The sequence below is a fragment of the Pseudonaja textilis genome, chromosome 2 (genome assembly GCF_049901715.1).
Source record: "Pseudonaja textilis isolate UNSWEBS1 chromosome 2, rPseTex1.2, whole genome shotgun sequence".
In the NCBI taxonomy this organism is placed as follows: Eukaryota; Metazoa; Chordata; class Lepidosauria; order Squamata; family Elapidae; genus Pseudonaja; species Pseudonaja textilis.
Window position 1 is genome coordinate 129,371,532 of NC_141991.1, and position 16,529 is coordinate 129,388,060.

The 16,529-nt window shown below is 38.3% G+C and overlaps 1 protein-coding gene across 2 annotated transcripts in view; it reads left to right on the plus strand.

The window, feature by feature from the left end:
* The window catches only part of FAIM2 (Fas apoptotic inhibitory molecule 2), a 104,017-nt gene that overhangs the window by 30,694 nt on the left and 56,794 nt on the right, over positions 1-16,529 (plus strand). The window contains exon 6 of one of the 2 annotated variants that reach the window (XM_087925253.1): positions 12,765-12,920. The exons of the other annotated variant lie outside the window; for it this stretch is intronic. The gene's annotated coding sequence lies outside the window, so the exon portion shown is untranslated. The remainder of the gene's footprint in view (positions 1-12,764; positions 12,921-16,529) is intronic. 2 annotated transcript variants of the gene reach the window in all.

Sequence of the window (16,529 nt, forward strand, 5' to 3'; positions counted from 1 at the left end):
AGAGAAAGAGAGAAGGGTATATATATGTGTGTGTGTGTGTGTGTGTGTGTATGTGTGTGTGTGTGTGTGTATCTTTACCTGCAGAGTAGGTAAAAGTTATTTAAATGGAGGTGGGGTTTGGAAATCTAATGCTTTTTCATTTCTGTTCCAGTTGAGTTATTCCAGTTTAGACTCTGCCTTCTCTGATAAACTGAAAAATTAACATTTTCTAGTCTTTCCTTCCCACTAGATCTTAACATTTTATTTCATACTTTCAAACATATTTGGCAGGGGTTTTTTTTGCCATTGTCTTTTTGACCTCTGTTTTCCATTTTTTTTAAAGCTCATAGTTTTTAATCTGAATTTATTTCAAGTAATCTATTGGGTTTTTTTGGGGGGGGAGGGTTGGCTCGGCTTTGAATTTCTAAGCAATGTCCAACAGTTGCTCTTCTCTTGTATCCTGTACTCTCAACTATTTAGATCTCCCAGTATCTATCATCATTGGCCATGCTGGAACAATGGTGGGGAATCATAATCTCTCCAATCTAATGTGACTGGAAGTATTGCATATACAAATGCAGGGAGAGGAAGGACTAGAATGCCCTCTTTCACTGTACATCTCTGGAATTTTCTAACAAAAACTGTTCTTTCTGGAGCCCTATCACAAATTCCTGCTAAGCTTCTGTATCTGCAACAGTATTCTTTGAATGGGAGAAACATGATTGTGTGGTGCCTCAGGCATCAAACAAATATTTCAAAATTCCTAGAGTGCAACTCTCTACAATAGGAAGTCCCCATATATCTGACAGCATCTCAGGCCTATTCATAGCAGTTTGGCATCCTTGACTGATTCTGTGATCCCACCACAACAGCACCTTCGCCTTCATCTACTATGAATCTACTTTAGGTATGAACAAATTTTGTTCTGCCAGTGGTTGTATTCCATGCCAACAGTAGATAAACATATAGGCAGATTTGAAAAGGGGATGGAAAGTGTATGAAGTTATATCGGGGGTCTATTCCATGAGTAGGGATGATGATCAGAATAACTATAGAACAATGTCCCAGTGAATATTTGCTGACTCCTTCATTTCCACCTTTTAAAATTCCATCTCATGGTCCTTGCTGGATCATAGTCAACTCATACAATTGTTAACCTTGGTTAGAATTTTACTATTTATAGCTTTTAAGTGATGTGCTTTTTATGCTGTCTTTAAATTTGAAAATTTTTCTAGCAAAGTTGAAAGCCCTTGGTTTCTAGAATAACTTTCTGGCCTTGATATTCAAAGTCTAAGAATGTTATCCTTGTTTCTTAAGTTTTTAAATATTACTCCCTCATTCACTTTAAAATGCTGGTAATATCTATCTGTCCCACTTGAGGTCAGGCAGGCTTTCTCCATAATCCCTTGATCATTAGATGGTTACCTCAGGGAATAGAGATGTTGGTTGACATTCAGAGGTGCAGATATGTGATTCTTAACACAAGATCTTCCTAAGTATGCTTTACAAACCTGCTTGCCCGGGAATCCCTACAGCTGAGGGCTATATCAGGGGTGTCCAACCTTGGCAACTCTAAGACCTATGGCCTTCAGCTCCCAGAATTCCCCAGCCAGCCAAATTTGGCTGCTTAAAGCAAATGGCATGTATTGATGACTCTTGTAGTCAGGTGATCACATTTTGTGACCTTCTGCTATGTTGAGAAAGAATGAGTGGCCCTAAGTTACCCAGCTGGTCTTTTTTTATGCCTAAAGTGGGACTAGATCTCACCTTGTCAGTTTTTAATCCAAGTTATGGATTTGAGGAAATGTATGTCACTTACATTTGGTTGATTAGAACAATTTATAAGCCCTGTATTATGTCTGCATAGATTTTCTATGTAGCTTTCAGTTTTGGACTACTTCTTCTCCAGCATCTCATTCAATAAATTACCAATTCTTCTCGGATGTCCAATTATTTCCATATTATTAAGAGTCTTACTCACAAAATTGGCTTGTCTTCCAATTGAAGACTACCACTTTATCCACTATAACCTTCAGTCTATCCTCTCATACTATAGAATAAATCTATAGTATTTTTTTTCCTATTCATCACAACATAATGGTTCTTCTCATCAGAGTCACAACAATTTCCTGATGATTCCTAAAAAAACTACTTAGCATTCCAGTTCATATTCAAATAAAGGGCAATGGCAGAATAAATTCTTATAAACATCCACCCCTAAATAGATGCATCCTGTTGTGGACCAGGTGGTTTGCAAACTTGCGTTTAATTCTTTCTCTTGAGAAGGTAGCAGTTTATTTATTGGAGAATGTATGCTTCATTTGCATCTGCCTTTTGTCCACAGAATTTATGGCAGGAATTATGAGATCTTGTTTTGATTGAGAAAGAGAATGGGGGCGTATTCTGATGTATAAGTAGCCTTTTGCAATTACTGCTGTTACTTGACTTAATCACTAGAGGATGCTGGACTTAGCTACATCTGGGTGAAGTCAGATAATAGAAGTCCTTGCCTAGATTCTCAACTTGGATGTCCTCAAAGCTGACCATAATATGGGGTCAGAAGTCCTCTTTCTAATTACAAATCCTTAATTGGATAATTAAAATTGTGATTTTCTTTCAGTTGGAGGGCTTGGGTTTTCATAAATTAGCATCATGGATTCATTGAGAAGGTGAGGAAGGATTTATTGCTGTTGCTTGGACATCAAGGTCTGGTTGCTTAATCTTGGCAAAAAGTGCTGCCATTTGGTTGCAGCCACTGCCCTCCAGAGTACTTTTGGAAGATCAAATCTGAAGTGTGCTAGTTGACAATACTGGGTTAGACAGTTTGACTCTACATAAATCTGCTTCCTGCATTCTTAAACAGGAAATAAAAAGCCACAGTCATCTGAGGACACTCTGTTACAACCTGTAAAACAAACATTCTGTGGCTAATTAGTTTAATCAGGCTTAACATCTGGTGTTAGAGATGAATGATCAGCAAGTCGATCCTTTACTAGCCCCAAATGTTTTCATTGTCTCTTTAAACAGAAGGAAAGAAATGTATGGGAAACCTGCAGCTTTGATTTTTGCCAACTAAATCTGGTCAGGCTGAACCATTCCTTGGAAATAATAGGGTTGGAAAAAAAAACCAATAAAGTGAGACTGAATTCTAAAAAGATAAGGGTTGTGTATTCATGCTAGGTATAGAAAAAGTGCGTCAGCTTGGCAACAAAGCAACAGTGAAGGCCTTCTCACACTCTGCTTCTGAAATCTCTTATCCAAGAGCCTCTCCTTGCTCCCATGGCTATTGGTTGTCCTCACCTAATAATGTTAATTGGAATCCGCAACTCCATTACTTAATAACACAATCAAAACATGCAACATCAAACAAGTATACGCCAATTTAAGATGGCAGTAGTAGTTGTCCCAGTTGACTTCATTAAGTGAATCCCTCGTGTGTGCAGCATCCTGGATTGTCATCTGTGACCTCCTGCCAGCTTCCCCATTGACTATGCTTGTTGGAAATTGACAGTGAACGATGTTACAGGTGTTATGTCTGCCTTGTATGCAGCTTTATTCCACTCTAGCATTCATCTCCATTGTTTTGTGATACATTTCCTGCCTCTCTAGGATTTACCTCTATCTGCTCCTGTGAGATACTTTCTATTCCTGGTGTGCGTGGGCATGCATATATGCTGTATTCTGAATATAAAGACAGAATCAGTGATTTATACTCTCTGTGTGTATACATTTTACTGACAGTTTTGACAATAGTAAGTACTAATACCAAATGGAAATAGAACGAAACAGAAGGAAGAGAAAGGGAGAAATTAAAGAAAAGCTAAACCTGAAAAAGATATGAAGATGTTGCTTCTGATCTTCTTAGCAGTTAAAAGTACAATGATATTTTAACCTCTCTTTAGGTTACATCACATTGCTCTTCTTTTTATAAACTATCTTGTCTAATCATCAGAAGCATAAATTACAAATTCATTTCCCCCCACTTTTTATGATATTTTATTTATGAAGGAGAATATTTATAGCTCAGGTTTGACATGAGACGAGGGGCCCTTGTTTTCTTGCAGACGTTTCATTATCCAAACTAGATAACATCAGCAGTGTTAGTGATACCACTTGATATTTTATCTAGCAAGTGACCACTGGAAATAAAGACATTCCATAAATTTGCATCATGTGTCTTATGGGCTCTGAAATGAGGCACATTGACAACAAGGCTGTGAGTGGCAGCTTCAGTCCTTATATTAAAGTTTTAGTTTACTTTATTGTCATTGCATCTCGTACAATAAAATTAAATGTCATCTTCAGTGTACATTATAATTATAAAAATAAAACACAAACACATCCTTCACATTTTATACAATTGAATTGAAAAGTCCTGATATTGTATTAATATTGCACTATATAGTAGAATTCAATATAGTTAGTGCTCTGGGATAGAAGCTGTTTTTCAGCCTATTTGTCCTTGTTTTAATTATTCTGTACCATCTGCCAGATGGTAATAGTTCAAAAAAAAGGATTCCCAGTATGAGATGGATCTTTGAGAATGTTTTGAACTTTCTTAAGGTAGTGGAAGCTATAAAGCTCTTCCAAAGAGGGGAGAGGGCAACCAATGATCTTCTGGGCAATGATGTTAACCCTCTGGAGTTCTGTCCTGTTGGCAAACCATACACAGATGCAGTAAGTTAAAATACTCTCTATGGTGCAGCAGTAGAAGGTCACCAGCAGTTTTTCATTCAGTTGTTGTTTCCTGAGAAGTCTCAGGTAGTATAATCTCTGCTGGGCCCTTTTGACCAGGGCTGCAATGTGGGCGCCCAGGTCAGGTCCTCTTTTATGATAACACCCAGAAACTTAAAACTGGCCACTTGCTCCACTCAGTCTCCACTGATAAGTGAGGGCTGGATGTCTGATTTTTTCTTTCTATAGTCCACTATAAGCTCCTTGGTCTTATTGGTGTTAAAGACCAAGTTATTGTCTCCACACCACAAAAGCATCTCAATAGGCAGACTCATTCCCCCTTCCCTCCCCAGAGATGAGTCCCACCACTGTTGTATCATCTGCAAATTTAATAATAGCATTATTGGCATGAGTGGGAATGCAATAGTATTACTGGCATGAGTGGGAATGCAATCATGCACATAAAGAATATAAAGTAACCCCACAACAATTAATGCTTGAAAGAAAGCTTAGTACACAAAATTGTCTGCTGCAACATCCTACCTGTCAATGACTACTTCAGCTTCAATTGCAATAATACACGGGCAAACAATAGATATAAACTCAAAGTAAACCGCTCCAAACTTGATTGCAGAAAATATGACTTCAGCAACAGAGTGGTCAATGCCTGGAACTCACTACCTGACTCTATGGTTACATCCTCAAACCCCCAAAACTTTAATGTTAAACTGTCTACCCTGGACCTCGCTCCATTCCTAAGAGGTCTGTAAGGGGGCGTGCATAAGCGCACCAGCGTGCTTACCGTCCCTGTCCTACTGTTCCCATTTATATGTACTCAATTATTATGCATATACTCATACCTATTTATACTTATATATTTATATGTTATGTTCATGCTTATACTTGTTTTCTCATACATCCTTGACGAACAAAATAAATGAATAAAAATAAATAAATGTTGGATGTTTTCCAATTTGGAAGTCAGTGGCTTCAATTACATCAGGTAAATAACTCAATCCAGGCCATTTGACTATTCAATTGGTGAGACATCATGCTCTTGGCTGCCTGGGATATGACAATATGCTGAGTGCTGGAGGACAATATGAGAAGCTGCTCCAAAAGTTTCAGCTTCTCTCCTCCTTAAGAGGAAGGCAGGATTTTTTCCTTCCCTCTTACCACAGAAAATGAAGGAAGTGAGCCAATGTCTAATGTGATTTTGATGGCGGTTACACAATTCTCACTGATGAGAATCAGATCAGGGAGATATCCCGGCTGCTCCAGCTCAAAAGAAATCATAAACATTCACTGCCTCCAGCTGTGCTCTGCATAAACAGCCTGGAAAATCACATTAATACAGGTAGTCCTTGACTTACAACCCACAATTGAGCCCAGTTTTTCTGATGTTAAGTGAGACATTTCTTAAGTGAGTTTTGACCCATTTTACAACCTTTTTTTGCTAGAGTTGTTAAGTGAATCACTGCTGTTGATAAATTAGCAACATGGCTGTTAAGTGAATCTGGTTTCCACATTGACTTTGCTGGTCAGAAGGTCGCAAAAAGGGACCGTGTGACCTTGCGACCCAGCAGTGGTCATAAACATTGTTAGTGTTTGGGGACAAACCCCCAAAAACAGAATGTGCAGCAGCAGTCAAGCCAGGCAGCCAAACGAGAGAGGAAGGGCCCTAGAGTTTACACACACTGATGACAAACACTGTTTGTAGTTTAAATAGTTGTTTAATCCAATTAGAGTTTAAACATTGTCAATCAGTCCATATGTCATTCACAAATATACCCATTCAGTAACTTAGTCCATTTACCAGTCAGTTCTATATCCTTATCTTCTTGTAAAGATATCTTCTCCTCTGATACCTTTCCTTTTGAAGACAACGCTGAGTATTCACAGGATATCAGCACATCAATGAAATAGTCCTTTCGCTCAGGTATTCAAACAGTTGTAGCAAACAGTAGCAAACTAAACAGTAGCAAGCAGATAACAAGCAGAGAGCAAGCAGAGCGATTACGTTTCTCTTACTGCCTTTTATTGCCGTTTGTAACCGCACCCTTAATTAGTTAATTACAAGCAGTTTGGTGCTTAAAGCTACAAGTTACAAACACTAAACCTTGGTTTATATATTTATTCACCCAAACTTAGTTGGTGTATCATTGTTATACCCAACATTCTCCCTTTTGGGTGATATAAATATATAATACCCTTACAATCTAAAACCATACTTTACACAACTCTCTTGGTGCTTTATGGCACCTTGGGCTTTAGTAAAGTTATCAGCTATATTGTCCTCCGACATGCAGTACTCCAGCTGTATCAGATTACTTTTTACAGATTGTCTAACGTTTAAGTACCTTAAATCTGTATGCTTGCTCCTAGTTTTTACTGCAATATTTGTGGCCATTTGAATTGCTGCCTGATTATCTTCATGTACAATTATAGGATAATTTACAGTTAACCCCATGTCATTCATCATCTGCTTATACATGATTAATTCAGTACATAATAACGACAAACAGGAGAATTCTGCTTCCATAGTAGACAAACTTATATGCTGTTGTCTTATTGACTTCCAACCTATTAATGTCTTAGCCAGCATTATGGCTGTTCCCGAAGTCGACTTTCTTGTGTCTCTTTCTGATGCAAAACTAGCATCTGCATAAGCACTTAGTATTAGATTACCTTTTGGTTCTAGATACAGTGCATGGTGTAATGTTCCTTTAAGATATCTCAAAATTCTATTTAATGCTTTCCAATGACATTGAAGTGGATCATTATTATGTCGTGCCAGTTGATTAATACTATAAGCTATATCTGGCCTTGACCAATTGCTAATGTATGATAAGCTACCAATCCAAGATTGATATATTACTTTATCAAATTTTGGACTTTGAGCATCCATTTTGCAAATATCCTGACTCATTGGAGTCTTTGCAGTCTTACAAAGTTCCATCTTATAATCTATTAGCAATTTAGATATCTTATCCTCCTGAGATATCTTAAAACCTTTCTGTGTTTTTAGTATATTCAAACCTAGATATTTCTTTATCTCCCCTAATTGCTTGATTTTTATTTTCTTAGCTAATGATGCTATTATTTTATTGGCTTCATCATTAGTTTCTGTAATCAAAGCAATATCATCTGTAAATAATAGTAATAATGATATTTTCCCATTTGTCTCCCTTTTAAATAGACATGGATCGGCTAAACCAGCTTTAAACCCTATATTGTTTAGTTCCTTTACAATATACTGGTTCCATTCATAGCCTGATTGTTTAAGACCATAGAGGCTCTTTTTAACAACCAATAATCATTATTATTTTCACCTTTAAATCCAATAGGTTTTTTCATGTATACAGTATGTCTTAGTGGAGCGTGCAAGTAAGCAGTTTCTACATCTAGATGGTTGACTATATATTTCTTACTTGCTGCCCACACTAAAGCTGCCCTTAATGTTGCTGCTTTAAGGCTAGGTGCAAATACCTCGTCATAGTCATTGGCATTTTGTCTAAAGCCTTGGGCTACTAATCGTGCCTTGTAGATTATATTACCATCTTTTTCAGTCTTTATCTTAAAATCCATTTGCAGCCAATGGGTTTTATATCAACAGGTAATCTCGCATTTTCATATACTTCCATATCCTTTAAGGATTTCAATTCCTTATTCATTGCTGCATACCAACTTTCCTTATCTTTAGTAGGATACATTTTTATTTCATCTACAGTATATGGAACTTTATTAATCTGGCACACTGTGTTAGCCTGGTATCTATCAGGCGGTCTAGATATTCGTGTAGTTCTTCTGGGAATTACAGGGCTTGTATGAGGACTTTTTGAATTACTACCTGTTCCTGTTCCTCATCTTGCTCAGCTATTGGTATTATTTCTTCCTTTATGGGCTCTATCTCTGCCTGTATTTTCTCTTTACTTTATTCTTAAAGTTACAGGGATAATTAATGGGATTTCTATAGGATTCAATAATTACTTCTTTATTGTTATCCTGTTCTAACTTATCCCATCCTACGTGCTCTAGAAATTGGGCATTGGCACTGCATAACACCTTAGATGTGCCTTTCTCCCAAAAATCTATATGCCCTATGGTTTGCTTGGTAACCAACGAAGAATAATTGTTTAGCTCTGTGTTGCCCTTTACGCCTGAGTTGTGTAGGGATATGCACCCATGCTGGTGCACCAAATGTGTGCAGGTAACTCAGATCAGGCTTCCTGCCATGCCACATGGTGAATGGTATTTCACCAGTAGTTGTGTTAACAACGTTGTTCAATATGTTATTAGCACACATTGTGGCCTCCCCCACAAAGAATCAGGTAATCCAGAATCAGTTAACATTGTTCTAACCATTGCCTGTAGTGTTTGGCCTCTTCTCTCAATAAATGCGTTGTGTTGTGGTCTGTATGGTGCAGATTTCTTGTGCTCTATTCCAGCTACCTTTAATCTATTCTGGAATTTGCTGTTAACAAATTCCGTACCATTATCTGTCACCAGGGTTATCAGTTGCCGTTTAGTCTTTCTTTCTGCAAATTTTAACCAGTTGAAGAAATGTTGATATGTTTCAGTTTTGCTTTTCATTAGGTAGCAAAACCCATATCTAGAATAATGGTCCATAATGCTCAGTATATATCGAGCACCCCCATACTGGGTTTCTTTTGGACCTATAATGTCTGCAAATACTACTTCTAAAGGTTCTTTAGTTTTGAAACCATTTAGCCTATTTGCAGGCAATATTTTACTCTTATCTTCACAGCAGACATTACAACGCAAATATTTATCACACGGTTTTAACCTTTATTCCATCAGATAACTCTACTGTACGCTTTAGCATTTTAAAATTTACATGCCCCAAACGCCTATGCAATAAATGGATACATTCATTATGAGGCTTTATATTGTTAAATACAGTCTGTGCCTCCCCTTTCTTACTATCATGTAATACATACAATGTTCCATTTAAAGCTGCAGTTACCTTTTTGTTATCTTTTTCAATTATGCAATTATTATCCTTAAATGTAATTACATAACCTAGTTTGTCTAATACCCTTACAGAAAGCAAGTTCACCTTTAACTGTGGTACATACAACATTTTTATATCCTGGTTTAAGCATGGACAGTATGCAATACCTTCTCCCTTGGCCTTGAGGTTCCAGCCATTGGCAAGTGATATATGTTGAGAGCTTGTAGACATTTTTATAAATTTTGTCTTATCTCTCGTGATGCAGTGGGATGCACCACTGTCCACCACCCATAAATCATTCTTCACATCACAGTTGCTAAACATGGCTAGTTCAAAAGATTTCTTTGGCTTTTTTACATTCTGGCTTTTTTCTTTTCTGCAGAATCTTGCCAAATGTCCTCTGCCTCCACAATTAAAACACCTTTTAATTGTGTATGCCGTCGAAGATAAATTCTCTTCTTCCGGGTGCTTTAATTTACTTAGTTGGTTTCTTTCAAGCTTTGAAGATAATTTCTCTTCTTTATTAGGTTTATCTTCTCTCAGCTGGTCTCCTACACTGTCCCGAACATATATCTTCCTGAGGTTCTCCCAGCAGTTTGCAGCATTTTCCTCTCCATGGATATGGATAAGTTGCTGGTCAGAGAGAGACAGTCCTATGATGCATAAAGCCTGCTCATTCTTTCGTTTATAGTCTTGTATCTTTTTGTTATCCTCCTCAACATCAGGATCTAAGTTAGTCACATCTGGTGGGTTTGTTATTATGTCCCACAAACCTTCTCTTCGTAGAAGTAAACTACATTTCATTGACCATGAAACATAGTTTGTTCCATCTAGTCTGGATATCATGGACAGATTAGGCAAATTTACTTGTGCCATTGTTCTTCAGGTAAACAACTATTTAAAAATCAATGAAAAACAGTTTGTTTTTACAGTAATGTGCAACTCACACCAACTCTCACTGCTATATCATGGTTAGTTAGACTGTGCTCACTGGGCCCATAACCAATGTTAGTGTTTGGGGACAAACCCCCAAAAACAGAATGTGCAGCAGCAGTCAAGCCAGGCAGCCAAACGAGAGAGGAAGGGCCCTAGAGTTTACACACACTGATGACAAACACTGTTTGTAGTTTAAATAGTTGTTTAATCCAATTAGAGTTTAAACATTGTCAATCAGTCCATATGTCATTCACAAATATATCCATTCAGTAACTTAGTCCATTTACCAGTCAGTTCTATATCCTTATCTTCTTGTAAAGATATCTTCTCCTCTGATACCTTTCCTTTTGAAGACAACGCTGAGTATTCACAGGATATCAGCACATCAATGAAATAGTCCTTTCGTTCAGGTATTCAAACAGTTGTAGCAAACAGTAGCAAACTAAACAGTAGCAAGCAGATAACAAGCAGAGAGCAAGCAGAGCGATTACGTTTCTCTTACTGCCTTTTATTGCCGTTTGTAACCGCACCCTTAATTAGTTAATTACAAGCAGTTTGGTGCTTAAAGCTACAAGTTACAAACACCCAAACCTTGGTTTATATATTTATTCACCCAAACTTAGTTGGTGTATCATTGTTATACCCAACAAACATGAACCGGTTGCTGTGCCTTTGAATTTTGATCACATGACCATGGGGATGCTGCAAAGGTCATAACTGCGAAAAATGGTCATAAGTCACATTTTTCAGTGCCGTTGAAACTTTGAATGGTCACTGAACAAAGTGTTGTAAGTCGAGGACTACCTGTATTATAAAGTCACTGTCATTTAAATTTGGTCTTCTGGGAATCTGTTTTCACCTGTTCAGAGGTCAGTGGGGATCCATGGATTTAGAGACCTGTAGTCCTAGTTCTTTGTAAAGCAGTGCAGACACACCCACATGATGTTATGTTGATTATGGTGATAGTGTTGTTTGAGAGTCAAGTGAGACAGATAAGATTCCCTTTAAACTCTGCAGTTGTTGAGGTGTAAGATTCCTGCGATTACAGCTCTTAAAGTGGCTGACCTGAGGCAATCAGGCCTTTCAAACCCAACAAACCTTATGATTTGAGAAAAGGAAGCAAAAGAAATGAGATGGCCCAAGAAAAAATAGTAACAGATGATTCCTTCCTCTAAATCAGGGCTGTCAAACTCCTGGCCCAAGGGCCGGATGCATCATGTGCTGACCACGCCCATACCTGGTTTAGCAAAGGGGGAAAAAAGTCCCACACATCATGTGATGCCGCCATGACGACGTGAATTTGACATCCCAGCTCTAAATCAGGGATGTCAAACTGGATTTCTTCGAGGGCCAGATCAGCATTGTGGTTCTCTTCAGTGAGCTGGCTGAGGGGAGGGGAATGGGAGGGAGGCCTCCCGCAGGACCCTGCTGGCCAAAATGGCCTCCCCGCACCCCATTTTTTGGCCTGGATGGCCTCCTGCAGCACCCTGCCGGCCAAAATGGAGCACAGGAGCCTTCATGCGGCTTTCCCCCGCACATCATTTTGGCTGGCAGAGGCACCGTGGGCTGATTCTTTGCTATTTATCTGTGGGCCAGATTTAAGCACCCCATAGACCAGATGCAGCCCGCAGAGCGTCGGCCTTGAGTTTGACACCCCTGCTCTAAATGGAAGGGAAGGAAACAAATGAGATGCCTGTTTATACTGGCTCTGTGCCGCATGTCAAGTCAAACCCTCTCTTTGCCCTGATTTCAGGCATCAGCATTCCTTGTAAGTCTCAGAGGAAGCCCAGTGGGTTAGAATCCTGTGCTAAACAGGCTCACCGGTTATTATAAATGCATGCATATTCATTAGATATCATGGAAATTATCTTCTGTTCTCAATCAGTTCCTTCAACGGAAATCTAAAACTGGATAACCCTGACATTTTTCACCAATTGGCAATGGTGAGCAAGAATATGCAACAGAAATATAATTATCTACAGTAGGTATATTTTTGATGGCTTCTCATTCTTTTAAGTCAGTGTTCCCTTGACCCATATTTTCTATTTTTTCCTCAGATGCAGTAGAGTGGAATGCAGTGAACTTTATCTAGAATGTTCCAATCGAGACATGAATGGGAAAGCCCAAAGATATAGCTTCCAGCCATGACATTAGTTACCCATGTGCCATATATATTCAGGGTTTCTCCTTTCTCCCCTAGGAAATCTCATCATGTTCTGAGTCTTTTTCTGTGTATGCTTCATCTTCCTGGCTATGGGATTCTGGAAGTCAGTTTGACAGCATTAATGTTCTTGGAAAGGAAATGGAACCTCCTTGTTGCAGCACAACTATCCATTAAGTGCACCAAATTTATAAGGTAAATTGTGGCACATATTTGCTACAAGTTCTAACAATAACATCTGCCCTAACTAGTTCCTTTTTGGCAGGGAGGATTCGGGATTTTTTGTGAGAAATTATTCTGGTAAAAGACATAAAGTTGAGCCAGGTAATTGGCTCCTATAACCACATGCCAAGTTTTGATCTCTGCCAAAACTCTCAACAGCTTCCCCCCACCCCCAATAATATCTGGCCTATTTCCCCAAAAATGTGCTTTTTAAATGGTTGCCTTTATTGTAAATAACTTTAAACAGCACACCCAATGTTTGAAACATATTTTTGAAGTTCATTTTGTATAGCCAGCTTTATGATAATTGTGAATGGATAATTGGTCCATCAGCAAATAAGGAATATTTTGCATTCATTTAGAAAGTATCGCTGTTATTTGGCCACGTATAAAATCTAAAACCTCTTTCAAACATAATTGCCTTCTACAGTGAACATCCCTGCCCCCCTCCCCCCTGACATGGCCAAAGTGAGAGAGATGTGGTTTTGTGATTTTTGCATTCTAGTGATATGTCTGGTGTTCTGCAGTCCAGTACTTCCTTTGCTATCCAAGGAATATGCAGGAGTACTGTTTAAGCAGAACTTGAGACTGCAGTGGGGTAGCACCAATGCTACCTTGTGGCTATATAGTAGAGAATTCAATTCAGTTCAGTTCTGGAGAAAAAAGGATTAAATTTGCATTTATCATCTGTTGAGGTTCAATAGAGAATGGGCTAGTTTTTACTTTTGAGTAAAAAACAAAAAAAGAGGATGGCATGCTATGTAACAAATGTGGCTTCCTTTATTCTGGATCAGTATGGACTATAATTCCCCCAAATCTACTTCCATTGACCATGTATGGATAATAGGTTAGATCAGGGGTATCAAAATGGATTTTTGTGAGGGCTGGATTAGCACTGTAATTCTCCTCTGCGGGCAGGCGGGGGCGGGGGAGATGGGATGGACGCCTCCTGCAGCACTTTGATGGCCAAAATAAGGGGGGGGGTGTGTGCCCCATTTTGGCTTCCAGAGGCACCATGGGCCAGTCCTTTGCTATTTCTAGGCCGGCCCCATGGGCCAGATTTATGATGCGGCCTGCAAGCCTTCAGTTTGACACCCCTGGGTTAGAGTATACCTAACACCTCCATGAAACAGTTGGGAGAGGTCATTAATCAGCCTCGGGCCAAGTATCATCAGTATGCTGATGAGATACAATTGTGTATTGTATTCCTGCATCAAACATTCTGTTGTCCAACTGAAATGTCATATTTTTCCATCCCTTTCCCCAAATATATGTTACAAAACAATATAATTTGCTATTGTTTTATCTAACAACTGGTTCTCTCATTCTCCATCTTAATTCCCTCTAAATAATGAAACAGATCAGTTTAGAGACAGCATCTGCCATTGCAACTGGGCCCTGTCAGAAACAAATGGGAAATCCCCACATTGGGAAATGTACTGCTAGTGGCTACTCTTTTGCACTCTTGCAGTTCCATGCTGATAAATTTATAACTACCATGAGGAATATCATCTGGAACCAAGTTTTTTTTAAAGAAAGAAAGGGAAGGAAAAAGCTGGGATGGAAGACAACCACACACCAAATCATTTCTATAGCCAGAGCAGATTCCTCTATGTCCTTCATCCTAATAATATTTGTATGCATCTTTCCTCTGGGAAACCAAAGCAGGGCCTACCATGAAGTAGGCTGAGCTCTATGGTTGAGTGTGGTCCTCTTGGCCCACAAACTGGTCTTACATTGATACTGAGCAATATTTATTTGGTGTGTGGCATATCATACATACACTAGCATATGTGACATGCTGTTAGGAGCCTAAGGGGGAGCTTTGGAGCTGTGGTGGTGTGATGGTTAGCATCCAGTACTGCAGGCTGCTTCTGCTGACTGCCGATTGCCAGGAGTTTGGCAGTTCAAATCTCACCAGGCTCAAGGTTGACTCAGCCTTCCATCTTCCCAATGTTGGTAAAATGAGGAGCCAGATTGTTGGAGGCAATATGCTGACATTGTAAACCACTTAGAGAGGGCTGTAAAGCACCGTGAAGTGGTATATAAGTCTAAGTGCTATTGCTATTGCTATTGAGTTCTCATTTAGCTCAAAAGTTCTACATAGGGTCACAGCTAAATAATCTGGCTATATCTAAAATTACACGTGGAAGTTGACCAAACTGTAGGAAAGATTGTGAAATGCAGGAATCTCTATACCTCTCCTCTATTTCCTAATTTGGGGATGGGGCAGCCCGAAGCTGTAAGAATACATGCAGTCTCCAAATGTCTTTTTGCAATCCCTTCTGATCACAACTGCAGCAAAGCCTCAGTTTAATAACTTAAAGTAAAAGAGGCACAAACTTGGTTCAGACTTCACTGCCTTTTAATAAGCTAATGTCCATTAAACCAGGAGTTTGTTAAATCAAAGTTTTACCACAGATGATGCCAGTGATGTCAATTACATAATTATACAGTACTATTAAACCTCTTCTCGTGGGATACAATCCAGCAAGATGATCATTAGTTAGGCTTATTGTGCAAAGTAAGATATTAATAAACATATTCTTGGAAACTGCATAAACACTCATTGATTGATGAATTCATTAGGGCTGAATCTCTTAATGCTGTGAAACTGTCCTTTCCAGGTTGCTAGAGATTGAAGTATTAAGTTTTCCAATAGAAGCTTGAGGGGAATATCTATTTGCTTCTCATTAATAATTTTATGAGATGCTCCAATTTCTTGGAGGCGTCACATAAACAATATTTAGCTGTAATTACTATTCGTATATCTTTATATAATTTATAAAATTTTATTTTACTTTCTTAAGGATTGTTTCAATTAACATTTTTGTCTCACTTCTTGGTTCTTGTTAGCCATTTATACCAATTGTTCCAAATTGTAAAGAATTCAGAGTCGCCTTTTTTTTCAATTTCATTGTTAGCATATTCATCTCAGCACTTTCTGTTACTTTGTGTATTATTAGTTCTTCATTGGAGGTATTTGGTGTTTTCCATACCTGTGCAAAGGCTATTCTGGCGGCTGTTGTAATATATAACACTAAGTATTTTACTTCTTTCTGTAATCTTTCTTTGATGATTCCTAAAAGGAAGGATTCTGGTCTGAGCTCAATCTGATAGCCAGTGATCTCTTTTAACCAATTTTTAATTTGAATCCAGTATGTCCTGGACTCAGGGCACATCCACTACATGTGATAAAATGTACCATCAACTTTTTTGCACTTCCAACATTTGGGACTCATGTTGGAGTAGATTTTTTTTCTTGTTGGAGCTAAGTACCAACTATAAAACATTTTATATATGTTTTCTTTGTATGCTGCAGATACCGTTCACTTATAATTTATGTTCCATATTTTCTCCCATTCCTCTAATTCTATAGTATATCCAAAATTCTGTGCACATGCAATCATTGTACTTTTGACTATTTCTTCTTCCATTTTGAAATCTAATAAATATTTATATATTTTAGTTATAAGTTTTTGTTCTGGTCCCATTAATATTTTATCTAATTGGTTCTGCCCTTTGTCAAATCCAAAATCTTTTGAGTCTTTTTTATATTTATTTTGAATTTGCAAATATGGC